At 31.5% G+C, this 18,570-nt stretch overlaps 1 long non-coding RNA gene across 4 annotated transcripts; it reads right to left on the reverse strand.

Annotated features, from left to right (window-relative positions):
- Positions 1 to 3,176: 3,176 nt before the first annotated feature.
- LOC126729403 (uncharacterized) lies at positions 3,177 to 17,434 on the reverse strand. 4 transcript variants are annotated; one of them, XR_007656736.1, is made up of 5 exons: positions 16,829 to 17,434; positions 14,942 to 15,132; positions 12,403 to 12,562; positions 10,568 to 12,001; positions 10,204 to 10,472 (listed from the first exon to the last, which is right to left on the reverse strand). It is a non-coding gene; the product is annotated as an uncharacterized LOC126729403 (long non-coding RNA). The 4 variants fall into 4 exon arrangements; XR_007656748.1 differs by lacking the exon at positions 16,829 to 17,434 and having other exon boundaries at positions 10,568 to 10,657; positions 11,802 to 12,001; positions 14,942 to 16,822; XR_007656742.1 differs by lacking the exon at positions 16,829 to 17,434 and adding an exon at positions 3,177 to 3,339 and having other exon boundaries at positions 10,358 to 12,001; positions 14,942 to 16,822.
- Between the last annotated feature and the right edge of the window lie 1,136 nt (positions 17,435 to 18,570).

An 18,570-nucleotide genomic window follows, 5' to 3' on the forward strand; every position in this document is an offset into this window, starting at 1 on the left:
GTGAGATGAAGAAAAGAAAAAAAAAATTTGTTTAACAAAACAGTGCACAAATGGTGTTAGTGACCTTTAGGGACAAAATAGTCTTTTTGGATCAAATTGGTCAATTTTGGAATGTCTTGAACCTAATTGGTATTAACCCAAACCTCAGGGGTGGTTTGTGGAATTTACCCTAAATAATATATGTATACACATGTATACATATGGTAATAAAATATGTATAAAAAAATAGACCATATGTTATATATATATATATATATATTAAATAATTTATGTATACACACACATTCAGCAGAAGGTGGGGCGTGTAACGCCTATTCCAGTCCCATTACCTCTTTGAGGCATGGCCAACTAAGGCAGTGAAGTTAAGGCGGGGCATTTTCGCAATTTCTCAATCCACCGGCCATAGTTATGGGCTCAGTGGCCTCTCTAATTTTAAACTATTTGAACCAGCTTTCAATTTTAAAAGGGACCATATATTAATATTTTTAAACAAAATTCAAAACTTATCTAATCTATATATATATATATAAAACCGAAGCCATTGAAACTCCCACAATTTTTCACATCATCATTTTAATTTAAAAAAATTTTAATTTTTAAAAGTAAATAGTGAGAGAGTCCTAACAGGAGTCTCTTTTATATATATATATATATATATATATATATATAAGAGACAAAATCTTTGAAAACCCTAAAGCAATCTCCTTTGTCCGTCTCCACTAAGACAGAAAACTCTAAGCTTCAATTTCTTTGGTACGCTTGCTATTGTTTTTTCTCTTTTTTGTGAATTAGTTTTTTTTTTTCCTTTTGTTTTGTATGGAGTAGTACTTTACAATATATAATATATATATAGACAAGTATTGTAGTAAGTTTGCTAACTTTTTGTGTGGCTCAAAGATGCTATATTCTATATTATTTTAGATTCTATAACCTTAAGCTTTACCTTATGGAGACATATGTACAAGTTTTCAATTCCTTTTGTGTGGATATTTTCTCACAGTTGTGGAGTAAGGTATATGCACTATATGTTATCTTATGTTATCTTATGTTTTCTCTTATGGTGTCATGCTTCTTTGTTTATTAATTAAAGATTATGTTGGAAGCCTATATTATTTGCACCTTCAAAGTGTTTGACAATGTTTGAACCAAATTTTTCATCAATTAGGAAGAATTGGATAAAAAAAACTTAGAAAAGCTTTCCATCCTTACTGAAATTGTCTCGCAATAATGACTTTTTTTTTTTGTTTTGTTTTTATAATTTGTAGGTTCTGAATGTTTCGATTTTTAATTTTATTGTCTTTTGAAAGTTTGACCATCTAAATTTTTGGGTTCAATTTTTTGCAATATTTGAAACAGTTTAGCAAATTTCAACTATTATAACTATGGATTATTCTCTTGAAGGTAACCTATCTTTCTCTTATATTTCTCTATTTGGTAGTCATATATATTTTGTTTTGTTTCAATAATTTCTAGGCAGTGCCAGTAAATTTTCTGATTTTTTTCCCCCTTTCGAACGTTTTAACATCAGAACTTTTTAGTTATTTTTTTTCAATACCTAAATTTGGCTTATTCATCAAATTGTAACTCAAAAAGATAGAAGCAATTCATGCAATAGTATAGTTTCATAATCAATTTAAAATTTTATAAAATTATTTTAGTCTATTATAAATAGGTAAGTTCTTGTGTGTTGCACGGGTTTCCGACTAGTAATATATATTATTTAAAAACTTGTAGGAAAAATTACATAAAATGCCCATAATTTGTACCATATTTCAGATTTATTCCCAAAATTTTAATTTTGTTGTTTAAAGTTCCAAATTTAGGAAATTGTTTCAACTTCAATCCTCTATTCATCTTTATTATTTATTTTATTATTTTAGGTAGTATCGAAGCTGAGAAAAGCGTAAATCATTGATTAAACTCTATGTTTCTTTTAAAATGTATTCATAAATCAATTTGACAAATATTCTACAAGTGCTTAGAGAGAGAAAAATCTGTTTGGAAAGAGAAAAGGGTTTCACTTAGAGTGAAAAAGCTATTGAAAGTCAAAACTGGTTACTTAGTTAAATACAAAATTTTATTAATGGTTTTCCCATTTTTTCTGCTTGACTAAATTACTGAATAAATAATGAAGATGGACAGAGGATTCAAATCAAAATTGTTTCATAAGTTTAAGATATTTTTGACAAAATTTAAAAAAAAATTAAGACCTAATCTAGGACATGATTTAAAAATTGAACCCTTTTACTAACTTTTCCAAGGTTTTAAAAGTCTAGGGGACCATACCCCCTTGGTCTCTTCGTAATCTATATCTGCCCTGGGCCCCTTGCTTTTCATTACATAAGGTGCAATTGGATGTTGTGTTGTTGAATCTTATAATGAGTACAGTCAAACTATTTGAAGACTTATGATCCCTGCTTTACATTGGTGGTTGGATGCATAGTCTTCTTCATGCCTTTTCCTTTTTGCCTTTTCCCTGTGATCTTTTTTTTTTTTTTTTTTTAGATGCTCTTTCCTAAATGTATTAAGATTTTTTTATTTATTGATAAATTACACATCTTCAAATTCAGGACATCTTCATTTATCTTACTCTTATACAGGAATGAGATATCATTCGAACGGGAGGAAATTTCATGAAAAAAAATTCAATATAAATGATTGAAAGTTCTTTTATTTTAATTTTAAAGATAAATATTATAAGTCCATATATCGATCACACCTAACTATACCTTTCCTAGTGGGTTCCAGTTAATTCAACTGGTAAAATCTTTAATGACTATATAAGAGATCTGAGGTTCAATCATCGCCTACATCAAAAATTGATTGGTATCTTAGTTTGATGATAAAGAGTTATTATTTGGAGTGGACGTCATAAGTTGAAACTCTTTCAAAAAAAATATAAATCACCTGTACTTTCTAAAAAAAAAAAAAAAAAAAAAACCTATACCTGCCCTATAGTGTGAAAAACAATTATGTGGGTAAATATTATATGTTGGAGGTTTAGATACACATGCACATGAGACCATTTGGATCAGCGATCAGACTGCATAAAATTTCAAATATATTAAATTGAGATTCAGTGTATAAGATATCTGAGGTTCAATCTTTGTCTATACCAAAAACTAATTTGTATACTTAGTCTGATAATAAAGAGTTATTATTTGGAGCGAATGTCATAAGTTGAAACTCTTTCAAAAGAATAAAAATCACATGTAATTTCTCCCAAAAAAAAAAAAAAATTACCTGCCCTATAGTGTGAAAAACAATTATGTGAGTAAATACTATATGTTGGAGGTTTAGATACACATGCCCATGCGACCATTTGGATCAGCGGTCAGACTGCATGAAATTTCAAATATATTAAATTGAGATTCAGCTTCAACTTTAAAATAAATAAAAACCCACTAAAAAAGAGGTGTAATTTTCAAATCATTTGACTGGTCAAAATTAGTTTAATACAAACATATGCACATGTAGATACCGCCCTCCAAAAGAAATACAGGTACGTATACAAACAAGTATCTAAGTCGTTGTTTGTAAAATGTGAACATTAACAACAAATTTAGAGAAATCACCATCTCCATGTGACCAAAACAGAATAGTTGAACCACCGATCGTTAAAAGAATATTTGACTCTCACTGAGTAAGAATCAATAAATTATTTAGCAGCAGTAATTTTTAATTGTTTCCGCGTATTCAAAAAGAATAAACAAATAAAGAATCAAAATTCAAAAGCACATTAATTAATAATTCTTTTACAAGACCCTTCACAATTGCACAAGATAAAATTAGAGCTTATTACGAAGTATAACTTGTCTAGAATTTTCAACATGATCACCTGGAATAATTTAAAGGATATAATTAATTAAGCATATGCGATTGTATTCACAAAGAGTTTAAACTCCTATTGAGATGTACGAATTTCTTGATTTAGATGTTCTATCGTCCTATATATTAATATGAAGATTGTTTAAAAGTCATTCTATGGTGGCTTGTGTAGATCCCAAATTCCCAATTTATTTTAACTTAGCCGGTAAGTAAAGTAATAAACATCCTTACTTATTAATATTTAATACCCCCCAAAAAAAAGTAGAATATTTTTAACACCATTATTCATCAACTACTATTAATTGTCATTAAAATGTAAGACTTTCAGTAAATTCTTTTCTAAGTTTTAGTAATGTCACCTAAATATTAAGTAGGTATAAATCCTAAGCATTGGGTCCAAACTTATTTATGGGGAAATTTTTGAGTTGAAATATGAAAAGGAAAAACCAACTTACGGTACTTTATCCATGGCTAGGGTCTTATCTAGGAACTCCAATTCTCACCAATAGACCTCTCATAACTACTCACCAGAGCATGTGGAGCCTTAGGTTTCAAGTAAACCCCACATAATAATATGGCTTTGATTATAAACCTAACCCTAACACACTTTCTGGGCTAAGATTTTGAAATCTAAGTACTTTCCCCATTCTTCTTGCTTAGAGTGTCCTCGAAATCTTGCAGCCAGGGTCTCACATTTGGAAATCTATTCAAGTAGAATGCTCCTATTTCAAAAAGGGTCTAAGATGGAAACTAGGGCATGGCTCCAAATAAATCTATGGTTCGACCAGTGGCTAACTTGTGGGGCTCTCCAACAACTCATATTGATCGGGACCATTATCTTCGTTTAGAGCATGTACAGGACGGTCTCTTTATCTGGACTAGAAAAAATGATTGGGGCTTGGGATACATTATAATTCAAAATATTATCGAAGGTATATATCCTGTTTCCTATTCATGGTACATACTAGACATGATACATTAAGATGGCCTTATGACAATAGAACTTGTTCGGTTAAAGAAGATTCAAAATTCCTTTAAAAATTACCTCATCAAAAAATAAAAAAAATAAAAAAAATAAAAAAAATAAAAAAAATCATTTATCAATTCTCTTCGCTTCCATGTGACAACTTTCAATGGGTTTAACGATAGTAAGACAAGGGCTTAATATAATATGGCTTGAGAACATCGAAATCTAATTTTTGAATCATATTCAAAATTCGTTTATTTATCATCTTCGCTTCGATTACCTTCACACAGAAACTGTGAAGGCAAGTGGATCAATCGATTCTCAATAAACTAGCCTTAATAATACAGCTAAATTATGGTTAGTAAGACAAGGGCTCAATATGGCTTGGGAAGTAGGACACTGAAATATAATTTTAGAATCAGATTCTTCTTTAGTTATTTTTTAACTAACAACTCAAGGTACGATTATTTTCAGTTTAATTTTTTATTTTTCTTCTTTTTTTAGAAGAAAGACATATCTGCTTTTTATTTCATAGCGAAAATATTTATAACATTACAATCATGGAGGTCTGATGGAACATACCCCATCCAAACAAATACAAGAAGAGAAATCCTAACTCTTTTAGCTAAGGTGTGAGCTAAAATATTGTCTTGTCAAAAAATATAAAAGAGAAACTTAATAAAGAGTTAGCATAAGACAAAGGCAAAGTCTCTTAAACAAGGTGAACAAACGAAGAGTGTTGCAACTTGTTGTGACAGAGAGTGTTGATCAATATTTTTGAATCACCATCGGAACTGGAATTGTGAAAGCCAAGCTCGTGGATGAAAAGAATAGCTATTCTAGCAACCAAAGTCTCCAGCTTAAGCACTAACTAGCCTCATCACACGCGTTTACTCTTTCTTTTTCTTGGGTACAAATTTTTCTACAAATACTAAGCATTGACTCGTGACCTCATTTTTCACAGGAATTTCATCCTTCTTGATATTCCCTATTATAGGACTTATCATCATGGACAAATCAATTGCAATAAAATAAAGTTAAAAAAAAAAAATACCCGAAATTATATAGTTCACTGTTACAAAATTACAAAAATAATGCAAAAAAAGAATCTATTAACACATGTAACTCACTCATATACAAAAAATAATAACTTTTAAAGAGAATTAAAAGGAAAAAAAGGGGGAAAAAAAAAAACAAATTGGGTAAGAAAATGATGCCATCTCTTGACTCTTTTTTATTCTCTGACTTTGATCTCATTTGGTACTTAGTTTCTTTCTTTTGGCACCATAAAAGCATATATACAATAACTGAAATTGCTCCTATAACCCTACAAATAGTTATTATGCAATTTTTATTATTTAAATTCTTTTTCTTACAATTTCCATAACAAATAAATCAAAATCTTATACAGCAATCAAAATCATATGGGCAATAAAACAATAAAAATAAAAAAATAAAAAAAAACAAAATTACCTTGTAGGAAGGGTTACTCCTTCCTCTGAGAGAGAAAAAGAGAGGGTTTTTTTTTTTTTTTTTTTAAAGATTAATTAGGAGGAAGAGAGACATTTATTTATGTTTGATTTTGGCAACTGATTTGCCATTCAGAAGTAATAAAGAGAAGTGGAGTACCTAATTTTAAGGGATATAGATAAAGAATTATCTTTGAGTGTGAGAGAGAGAGACAACAACATGAGAGGGGGAAAAATGGTTTAAAACTATATATAATTGTTAATCTTTTTCTTTATTATTATTTTTTTTAATAAAAATAACTTTAACTGGAACTAAAACCTTTTAGATGTTGGAATTCAAACAGGAACTTAAAACTTTAACTGGGTAAGAGTTAAATCAAAAGTTGGAATTAAAATGGAAAAAAAAAAAAAAAATCCGTGCACATATATCTTTTTATTAAATTTTTGAGAGCACAAAAAATGGTGCTTGAGTTTAGGAGAAGCTTGTTGGTAACCACTATTACTAGGCTATTAGGAAAGTATTCATTTAGTGGGAAGTTATTGAGAGGAAATTGCAGTTTTTTTTTTTTTTTTTGGGTTCAATTACAGTTTTATCCTTAATTTTTATTTTTTAAGAGTAAGACTATCTAATTAAATTGGGGTATTTTGATAATTCAGGAAAGTGATAACTAACTTTCCGAATCCTCTTAATATATAGAGATAAGTATAAGAAGTTAAGTGCATGTTTGGATCCAACTTAATTCACGGCTGCATTTTCTTCTCCTACGTTTTCTTAATTTTTTTTTTTTTTAGCAGCTTATGTTGACTTTTCTTCCATGAACAGTGCACGGATGTACTGTTCATGGATCCACAAACTTCACTTTTTATCAACTTTTTCATTAAAAATGGGTCCCACGGTACTATTTACACATTTAAAAATTATTTTGCTATAGTGTTTTCAGTTTTCAGTTTTCAGTTTCAGCAAAATAAGTTCTATCCAAACACATCCTAAGAGTAGTTAGTTTTTTAAAAAGAAGTTTAAAGCAGTTTAAATTGTAATCAAATGTGTATATATCTATTTAGTTTTTTTTTTTTTGGGAAAACTTGAGGATTTAAAAAAAAAAAATGATAGAAAGATAAATGTGAGGATGATTTTTTTTTTTAAGGAAAAAAAAAATAGCAATGTGGGGTTGTTTAACTTTTTTTTGGTTTAACTTGTTTTTCTATTTTAAAAAAAAAAGAAAAGAAAAAGAAAAAGAAGTAAACGTATAATTATTTTGAAGAAATGGGTTAGTGAGAGAATGATCCTATTTTGTAGGAAATGTTTTAGGTGAAAATTAGAGATATATTTTTACAGTATTATCCTTAAGTTTAGCCCTTACTTAAACGTAGGCTGTAGGGAAATTTTGGAATTAAAAAAATGTCCCAAACAAGAGAAGCCCCATAAAATAGTAGTATAGAAGATGGCATGAGAATTTTATCGGACAAAGCCACCATGATTTCTCCTTGAGAGTTTCAAACAACCACCCTTATACCTGCTTCATGAGAGCCTACAAAAATGGCACCATCAAAATTCGTTTTCAATTCACCAGGATTAGAAGGTTTCCAAGTAGGCCTAGTGGAGCAGATAGGTTTTGAAGGGGTCGAACAGGCTTGCTAGAACTCTTGCAACAATTAACAGGCTTGATTGAAAATCCTTTTTAGTGGCACCATACTAACCATAGCTTCATTTGCCTTGATCTTGTTTTGTCTACTCTTGTGTTGGATTTTAGAGACCTTTTGTACGAGTCCAAATCTTTAGTCCCAATTTTTCTGCTCCACTCTATACTCCACCAATAAAAACTTACCATATGTTCACCTAATTAATTAAATACTACCATTATTGACTTATTATTTTTATTTTAACTACCAAATAAAATAAAATAAAACAAAACCCAAGCACCTCCTACCACAACCACCGCCCTTCAATACCACCAAACATGACAGCATCATCAACCATCGCCCTTGGATTCTCTAGTCACATAAACCACCATCACCCGATCTACACCACACCGGACATCCAAGCTGTCACTGCCCCTCACCAACCACCATCACTCCAGCAAAAACACCAACAGATCGAGAATCACCATCATTCAAAGCAAGACTATGTCTTTCTCAAATCCAAATATTTTAAATCTCTCTATCTTTGTTGTTTGTCAAATCTGTTGTTTGTCTCCAATATCAGTGATTCTTCGTTTGAATCCAATGCATATATCAGAATCCATAACAAAATGCCAAAAATATAACACACAAAGAGAAAGAGAGAGCAATTTTGGTTTGTTTTGAAAGTCTAGAGTCTTGAAGGGGTTATACTTTAACCCCTTTATATACAAGCTCTGAATGATCGCACCTAACACGTTTGGCTTGCATGGGTTTCAGATTTGTTGGTTTTATTTGGTAGTGGAGTGATGGTGGTTGGATGATTAAGAATATGTGGCAAGTTTTTATTGGTGAAATATAGAGTGGAGCAGGAAAAGTGAGACAGAAGATTTGGACTCCTTTTAGACAGGGATTGAAAGGTGCATCCTCGTCACATTTATCGTGAAGTGAATGGATGTATTAACATTTTGGATAGGATGGGTAGAGAACAAAGCATCAGAGTAATAAAACCCTTCTTTTGTTTATCAATATTATGTAAGGGATGTAGTAGGTTTGGGTCGGTTCAGAGAGTGTCCAATGAACTAATATGTTTATATCAGTATTTTTTTTTTTATACCAATTTATATCAGTAATTGATATTCCTGTTTTTTAATTTTATTTTTAAAAAAATAATAAATAAAAAGAAAGAAGTGGCTATAAAATTTCTCATTATTTGATATGATTAATTTTTTAAAATGAAAAATGAATCTTGAATTTGATTGGTCAAACAAATCCTGAATTGGGTCAAAATAATGTCACATGTAATGTTATGGTCAGAATATTAAATATAATACATCTTCTAACTTTTCTTAAACTCTTTTTCATTTTTCTTTTCTTTTTTTGGTGGTGGAAAAGGTTAACATGTTTTGCTTAGCTTAGTCATGTGGGCTTTGAGAGTAGCACTTGGATTGCCCACATGCTAACATGTGAGCTGTACAGGGGCGGTCAGGTAGATGGAGGTGGGAGAGGTGCACCTTATAAACGTGGACCTTTGTTCTACACTCAATCCAAACAGGTCAAACTTTGCTCTATATATACTTACTATAATTTGGTCCTATATATGGTCCATTGTATTAACTTTTTACTTCAAAATTCTCTTTCAATAATTAAAAAAGAAAAAATCAGACAAAAAAGAATCAGTCTTCACAGTTCACATTATTGGATGACTTAGGTCCATATGAAAAAAATTATTGTTTATCATAGACAATACTGTCAGAATGACGTTTAAATTTGGCCTCTATATTAGTGTATAATTAATATACGACCACAAGTCATAATAAATGATTTTGTTTTTCAGTTTAGCAAAAAAATGATTTCGTTTTTCAAACTGGGGACCTTTTTGGTCATGTTGTCCATGGTTTAAATTTTCAGCTTCCTTCTATCTTTCCCCACATTAAAAAGGGCTTTAGCACAGTCAGCTGATGGACCTGGATCCACAGATAATACTTTTTAAGGGCTGGGTCCATTGTTTTGATATAATTTTGGGCCCAAATAAGATCCATTAAGAGTGAAATAGACAATAGACGTGATGAAGAAATAAAAAATTTCCATTTTTTTTACCGAAGAATCTTCCATTTAAAGAGAGGAAAATGGGAAAAACAAAATTAAGAAGAACCAAGAAACTAGACAAGAGTCTTATATTTCAACTGGTTGGTTTTTCTTGGTATTTCCATCCACTAGACTAACTTATCTGAAAAGTGGTAGACTATTAGACTTAAAAAGGTCAGAAACTATGATGCTTGTCTGATTAAATCAATTTAAATCATAAAATTATTAAATAACTTATTTGAAAAGGAAAAAAATTATAGGTGAAATTACCAAAAATGCAAAATAAGACTCGGTATTTGGAACAGAGTAATCATTTCACATTAATTCCTATCTGCGTTCTTCAAAGTATTCTTAACAAAATCTATACAACAGTAGAAAAAACTTTTACCTCATTCTTTTCTGGCAATTCCTGAATTCTGAACTTGATGGTTTTTTACTTTTTCCCACTGACACAACTCCTAGCATATGATGGAAGTTAGGGGAAATTTAGCAAAAACCAAAACCTACAAACAAGAGAAAAAAAGAAAAAAGATTGTCAATTTAAGCAATTTAATGAAAAATAAAGATAGAGCGAGAGAAAATCAACAGAGAGTATTACCTACATATCCCCACAAGGGATGGAAATTTTTTCTATATGTACATGTTACAAACTTTGCAACATGTACATACTTGGTCAAAACCTCATAACCTGGTACATTGGAATTCTCAATATACCACTCATTATCTGGACGCAAGACAACCAAAATAATGTGAATGAAAAATAACCAGCAGAGAAATAAGGGATAAAACTTAGGAGTAAACAGCTAGGGTTGCTAGGAGTAAACAGTTAGGGTTGCTAGGAGTTAGCACCAAGCGTGATTAAAGTCAACACTAGTTGTAAAACTAAAAAATAAAAATATATTACCAATCCCAAAGTTGTTTTACAAAATTGAGAATTGTGCTTAAATAGAAAACAACAAAATGCATTAAAAAAAATCCTAATTATTAAATGACGGGACTTGGTAGATCTTCGATTCCAATTATTAGTAGGCTCCATATTAGCATGTCCCATTCATAAGATCACAAGTTGGACCCTAGGTATGTATTATTGGAAGCCTATATATCATTTCTATATGCACTCCACTTGCTCCTCTATACTAAAGATCAATATTACATTCTAATTTATAAAATAAGCCACCATTTATAACAAAAGGCGGAATGATAATTTGACATGCATACTTGCCAAAAAGATAGTTTGACATAAATAGAATTATCAATTAAATTATTTGCCTTTTCATTGAAGCTAAATTTTCAAAAAGTAAAATAAGAGAAACAAGAATGTAAAAGAAACACACATTACAGATGAAAAAGAAATCATCTTCTTGAAGATGAAAATGAAACACACACTTTTTTTTTAAGAGAAATGTCTATTACACACACTTGCACACATAATACATACTTTTTAAAAATAAAGGAAATTGTGACTTTTCCCATATTTTTTGAGAGCTGGTGTACTATGTATGTTAAGGGATGTTTACCAAAATTTTCCTTTCTTAATTAAATGACAATTTTTCTCAAGTGAATATTGATAAATTCTTGCAATAGAATACATTGGAATCAACAACCATGTTGCGCAGTGACATCACAGAGGCATTGATGCACTTAGTAGTACTTTAAACTATCATAATATATTAAGCTTCATTCTGCCTGGATAGTCTCCGTTATCTAGTAATCAGGAGGGTAAACCACAACATAAAAACCATTTTCATATATATTTTGGTCACCGTTCATCATTTTTCTTTTGAATTTTGCCAAAGTGAAACTCGTACAATCATTGCATCTAATTTCATTACCTGTCTGAGTACGTGTTAGCAGTATTAGCATCGCATAAAGCTGAGGTGAATCAGTATTACGTACACACCGTGTGTTGTTATATCAATAGCGAAGACAATGGCATCATGACAAAATTTGGTTCTGTAGAGAGCGCTTCCACCATTCTCATTGCACTTAGCATTCCATAAACCTTACCCGGTTACCCTTCCTCCCTTACCTCCTGAAAATATTCAAGAAGAAATAAAGAGAAGTACCAAATCAAGAAGAATATAGAGGATTTACGTATTTCAACTTTAATGGTTTAGAGTTACAATATATACTCCCTTATACAATAAACTTTTTTTATTTGATACATTAATAGTTGGGGTGGAAGATTTGAACCTTAAATATTAGAAAACTGTTGATTAAACTACAAGACTTTTAACCAAATACAATAACCTTAAAACCATGGTCTATTATCTACCAAATTCTTATGGTAAGGTCATGTACCAGAAACCAATTTAAGTTTGGATATTAGATAATCTCAAATAGGCAAATGAGTGAAGCTATATAGTACCCTAAAGGAAATAATGATAAACGAAAGGACAATCCATATATTGGGTGAAAGTTTGGTTAGGTTACCAACAAAGGGTGGCCTAAGTGGAAGGGGCTCTGGTTGCTTAAGTAAGTGGTCTCGGTTTCGGGCCTTTGTGGATGCAGCAAACTTTCTTGGGAGAGGTCCTTGCCTTAGCGCTCGATGGTACCTCGAAGGATTAGTTCTGGGATAAAAACCTGGGGACACCTTGGGAAACCAAAAAAAGAAAGTTTGGTTAGGTTCATTAATTATGTAAAATTGTTGTTTTTCAGTTAATAAATCCACCACAATAAGGCTAGAAGATCATAACCCCTAATCCTGGTGTCATGGGATATATAAATTCTATGAAAATCAACTGCTATATATATATATATATATATATGAGAGAGAGAGAGAGATGGTTGGCAAACTCTATGACAAATTGATTGTAATTTTTTATCTTTTTAGTGTTGTAATATTTTTTTTGGGGGGGGGGGGGGGGGGGGGGGGGGGGGGGAGGGGGGGATTTAATATTGTATTGATTTAAAGATGGTGAAAGGAAGCTGGAATTCAAAATTGCAAGTTGAAGGATTTCGCTCAAGTAAAGTGTGGTGTCAGCCTAAATTGGTTTTTGAATTCTACAAAAAACACTAGCTATAGGGGCTTTTTTTTAGTCGTGTTTACAAAAAAACGCGGCTATAAATACCCTAAGAGAAATTACTCGAGTGTTTCACCAGACACTGAATACATTGGTTTGAGAGAAACTTTCAGAGTCTAAGAGAAATTAGTTACAAACTTCTCTATAGTACCAACCCCTTACCCATCTATTTAAGCTTTATTTCCCACAAATTTTGTAACTTCAAAGAGTTAGAGTCTAGAGAGCTAAAATAAACCCTAGATGAAAACCCTATTTCTCTCTACCTTCTCCCTCTCCGCATAGCCACATACAATGAGAGGAGATTAATAACATTACTTCCTTCACTACCTTCCAAGTTGTGAGAGTTGACTGGTGTTTAATTGGGAAATCATTGGATCAACCCAAATTCAGTCATGATGGGTTGAAGATGCAATTGGAGCTCAATTATGGATTCAGATGCTAGAGTAAAGAAAGGACTTGTGGAGTTGGTTACGAGTATAAATTTGGAGGGCTTGAGTACAGAGATACCACTAGACTTAGAGCATTTTGTGATTATTATGTACAGCAACTAACTATCTATTCTAATGGATTGTTCCAGTGGTATGGTCATAGAGAGGTGTTTTCTTTGCTTGGTTCTCAAGTTTTCTTCTTTGATAACACGTGTGTTATGATTGTGTTATTGTGCTTTTGATTTAATTATGTGGATTGTACATTTTATTTTCTTATCCATGCTTAGCATATCTTCCCTCCTAAGTTTAATTTGTTAATCACCTTAATTTGGTCTTAATCGCTAGATTAGCCTAAAATATCTTAGTTGTAATTTAAAATTTGGGATCTAAATATTAATCAGCTTAGATTTGATTGTTCTCAATTGGTATCAAAGCTTGGTATGCTAATTTTGTGGATTTATTTCCTAAGTTTGATTCGTGACCCCAGTTGTCATTGAGCATTCTCAATCACTTAATGTTCCTCCGCTCTTCGACAGTAACAATTATGCATATTAGAAGGTTCGTGTGTGTGCGTTCCTCAAATCAATTGATGTCCATATTTGGATGTCCGTTGAGAAAGGTTGGAAGAAGCCGGATCAGCCCATGGCTGAATGGATAAGGATATCCTTAGATGAATTTGGCAGGATTTCTTGTGTAGAAACAGCCAAGGAAGCATGGAACATACTTGAGTTTGGTATTTCCAACCTTTGATTGAGTAAATGGTGGGTCATGAGAAGATGGTGGAGAATAGTCGTTGGATCAGGAACTAGTGCATGAGTTATCTGAGGTGAGGGGACTTTGAAATGGTTGCAAGAGAGGTGGAGTGAAAAACTCGGCTAGGTTAAATGTGGAATGAGGAAGTCGACTCTCATTTTGAGGGCATGAAGGATGAAGACTCGGACTTTGAATAAGGAATGAGAGTGTTGGCTAGACTCTTAACTTTTGGATTCGGGTCTAAATAATCTGGAGTGATAAGAAAGGAAACCTACATTAATATTTAGCAACGTGACAACAACTAAAGATACTTCCACAATTTTTTTTGGCTGAAAATCAATTTATTCTTCATACTAGCTAATCTGTAACTGGGATGTTCAAGGTGTTGATGCCAAACTTCATCACTCACCATTTGTTATCTATTAGAGTAAAATGCTTCACCATGTTGTGAGTTCAGTTCAGTTCAGTTCATACAAGCCTTGAGATCTATTGCTTGAGGAAATTAATCACTTTCTTTGTTACCTTGTTCTTTATCACAACACCATTTGAGAATTCAATATTATATGGGAATTGACATGTATAGTGACTAATTGATAATAAATTCTTCTAAATTATCGAAACCACAAGAATATCTTTGAGTTTTGACTCTTTAATTAGTTCCTATAATTTTAAATTTACATTCCCAAATATGTGTAATATCTAAGATTTCACCATTTCCCACCATTATTTTATCAAAACAAGAATAAGGAATGCTAGATTCTAGCTTACCATTGTATGAAGCCATATGTGGTGAAGCTGCAGAATTAGGACATGCACCAAACATCATTCTATCTGTCTGTGATTGAGTGAGCTGTTATAAAGTTTTTGTCCTTTGGCTGATAGTGTTTAGTCCACCAAATAGCTCAAGTACTTCTTCTGCTATGATACCGGCAATCCAACCGTGGGGTAGGCGATTTTACCTTGTCCATAATGCAAAGTCATTATTATCAACAAAATGTTTCTCGTATGCAGCTTTAGCAAATTAAGTGTGCGTTTGGGTTAGGATGAAAAATGAAAATTATTTCACTATTTAACTTATTTTTACTACTATTTATGGCTTCACTATACTATTTCAACTAACTTTTACTTTTATTTATAGTATTTTTAGTAATAATTTTTCACTTTCAACAAAATAAGCGGTATCCAAACACACCCTAAGGTAATCACAAATCTTTTGGACATTAGAAATCTTCCATAGAGAAATCCAAGCATATCTCCAGGTTCCAACTTTCAATTAAACCCATATGATTTGTGTCTTCCTTAGGTTAAGGATTTTTTTTTTTTTTTATGATAGGTTAAGGGTTTATGGGTAAAGATACTTTGTTGAGGTAGATAAAAATGTGCAAGTAAGGCCATGATGGCTCTGATATCATAAAGTGATTCTAAACGAAGAAATTATAGAAAAATGTCCAACTGATCTTTGTATTGTTCAAATAATTAAAAATTTCTTTTGTATTAAATTTGCTTATCTAGTAATACAACATATGAAAGAGAATTTCATCAACAAAAATCAACATCTAAATACAATATACTACACAAAATATTCTGCTTATCATTATCTTGTGAGTTATCCGTAATGGATATAATCTGTGGTGACCATTTATAAAATCTAATAAAATATGATTAAACATCTTTCAAAATTATGATTTTTTTTTAATTTTTAATTTGATTTTGGGTACATTTGATATATCAAGTGAGGTTTAAAAAATAATAAATTCTACTTATTGAGATACGACAATCTATTGAGCTTAAGTTGTTGGAACTTTACCCAACTATTCTCTAACGTCATCCTTCACTAGTTCATTATCTATTTTTGCAAGCCATCCTCAATTATTGATCTACTTCCATACATTCTCCATTGCACCAAAAATCATTTTAGAAGGACTCGATTATGTTAATTACAAACTAAATTGATTCAAAACTATTTATATGATTTTCTTTAGGTAGACTATATACGTTGCATTAATAGATTATAGTAAGACAGTTAAAGGCCTCTTGATTAAGTGAAATCTCTATCTCCTTTACTCCTCCAAAACGATGAGAAAAAAAGAGAGGAAGATATAGCAAGACATAATATGAACTGCTTCATCCTAGTAGTAATTAAGGCCTCTAACTCTGTTTGTATCATCCTCGCAGGAAGGCCTAAGTCTTTTCAAAACAAAACATGGAGAAAAAAGCATCCGAATATCAGACAAGCAAAAGAACTACAAAATTTACCTCAAAAATATATAATTTTATTACAGAAAAAGGAGAATTTTGAGTTTTCCATTGTAAGAACCTAAGTTATTCGATCAGCTTATTCTAGGAAGAAAATCAAATTCATGTTATAGCTCCAACGTAGGAAAAACTATTAACACAGACTCGTTTTAACCAGAAAGCCCCCCAAAAAAAGAAATCGAAGAATTTATTTATAAAAAATAAAAATAAAAAATAAAAAACCCAGCTCTGATTACTGTTGCTGTTTAGCTTGTAATTGTAAAAACTGAGTAGCAACACCAGAGTACTAAAAACAAGAGTTGCAACATGGAATTGACAAAAAGTATGATTAATGCCAAATAAGAAAGTTTTCACTTTTCAGTGCTAAAAATGAAAAAAGAACAAAATAATTACTGTTACCTTCAAACTTTGTGCTCGGCCTAATCCTTTCACATACACCATAACTCCCACCAGGTCATCACCTTGATCAAAACTGAGAAATCTGTCTCTTAGAAATCCAAAAGTGGAGAATAGGTATAGCCACATACTTGCTGATGCAGCATCATCAAGATTCCCACATGAGAAAGAAACCTTTCCAGTAAGAGACCACTTGTACCAGCTAGCTAGCAATCCCACTCAATGAGGCCCTTAAAGTCTGTGAATCTTAATGATGCTGCACCCGCCAATACTGACTGTTGATCTTCCCATGCAGGTGAAAAAGTACAAACCCTAACCCTTAAAAGACCACCCCATAAGGTAAAAGTGAAGAAATGACTAGCTAAATGACTAGCAATAACTATGAAAAGCAAAACATCCACACCCCAATTAATCATTATGTATCTACACAAGCAATACCCACCTGACAAAAAAAGTAAAAATAACAAGGGTATACTTTAATATATGCATAATACACACAATAAGTAATGAAAAATGAGATTTGGATCAACAAAACCTATCAAACATAGAGAAAGTTATTATATATGAGGTTTGAGAAAGGAGAAAGAGGGTATATGTATATATAGAGAGACAGTTTAGTTTGGTGGCTAACCACATGAGTATATATAAGAGAATAAAGATCCAGAGGAATACAGGCCTATCACACTGATACAGATGTAGAGATAGATATGTATAAGAGACTATAGTAACATTTTACAAAAGAAAGTAAGAAACATGACAAAATTGTGGTGTAATGCTGGCGTTTGGGAATATTTTATACCCAAAGCCGGCCCTCGGGGTTGGAACAAGCACTTCACATGGAAAGAATTGACAGAGGCTGGCCAGATACCAAAAACTTTCTGTACAAAAACAGTTTCGACTTGGACTTTTGCATTATTAGTGTGAATTTGGATTAGCGGCAGGTTACACGTTTTGTGAGTCTATATTTTTATTTTTGGTTCTGTATACTGTTCACAAGACGGTTAAATACGGAATCTGGTAAAATCAACTTTAAAACTAGGTCCTATAGCATTATTCACATATTTAAAAATTATTTTACTACCGTGTTTTCAGTAATAAGTTTTCAATTTTTAACAATAAACAATATCCAAACAAACCCTTAGCATCATATTCAACTGCCATCACATCTACTCGTTTAAACTCAATGTTACTAAAAGTATTAGCTAGCTTAGAAAATGTATGTAAAAGATATAGGGGTAATTATTCTTTCTCGTATCGACAGTAGTACTCTCATGAGTCTATGACATTCATCATTCATGCGAGAAAAAAAAGAGTACCACATCATTATATTTTGGAAGTGAATAATTTTCCAAGATAGCAATGTTTTATAAGAAACTTTATTAGTTGAATTTAGGGTTGATGTAGCTATTTTTTGACTTTGGGGGCAATCACCCCCAAATTTTTTTAAAAAAAAATACTAATATATATAATTAATTTTAGCAATTTGGTTCAATAAAACTACACTTGCTGCCTTTAACAATATCATTAATCCTTTTAAAGGCCATAAAAAAAAATTATAGATGTAAAATCTAAAACAAAATTAACAAGCTATAAAAATAGCCCAACAACAAAAATAACTAATAGCAAAGCCACACACACACAAAAATCCAATCAATCAATTTTACCCAAAATAAACAAAACAACCATTTTAAAAAATTTAAACAAAATAATTTTCCCCGTACCCAATAGTAGACATACACATCAAA

The sequence above is a fragment of the Quercus robur genome, chromosome 1 (genome assembly GCF_932294415.1).
Source record: "Quercus robur chromosome 1, dhQueRobu3.1, whole genome shotgun sequence".
NCBI classification, from domain to species: Eukaryota; Viridiplantae; Streptophyta; class Magnoliopsida; order Fagales; family Fagaceae; genus Quercus; species Quercus robur.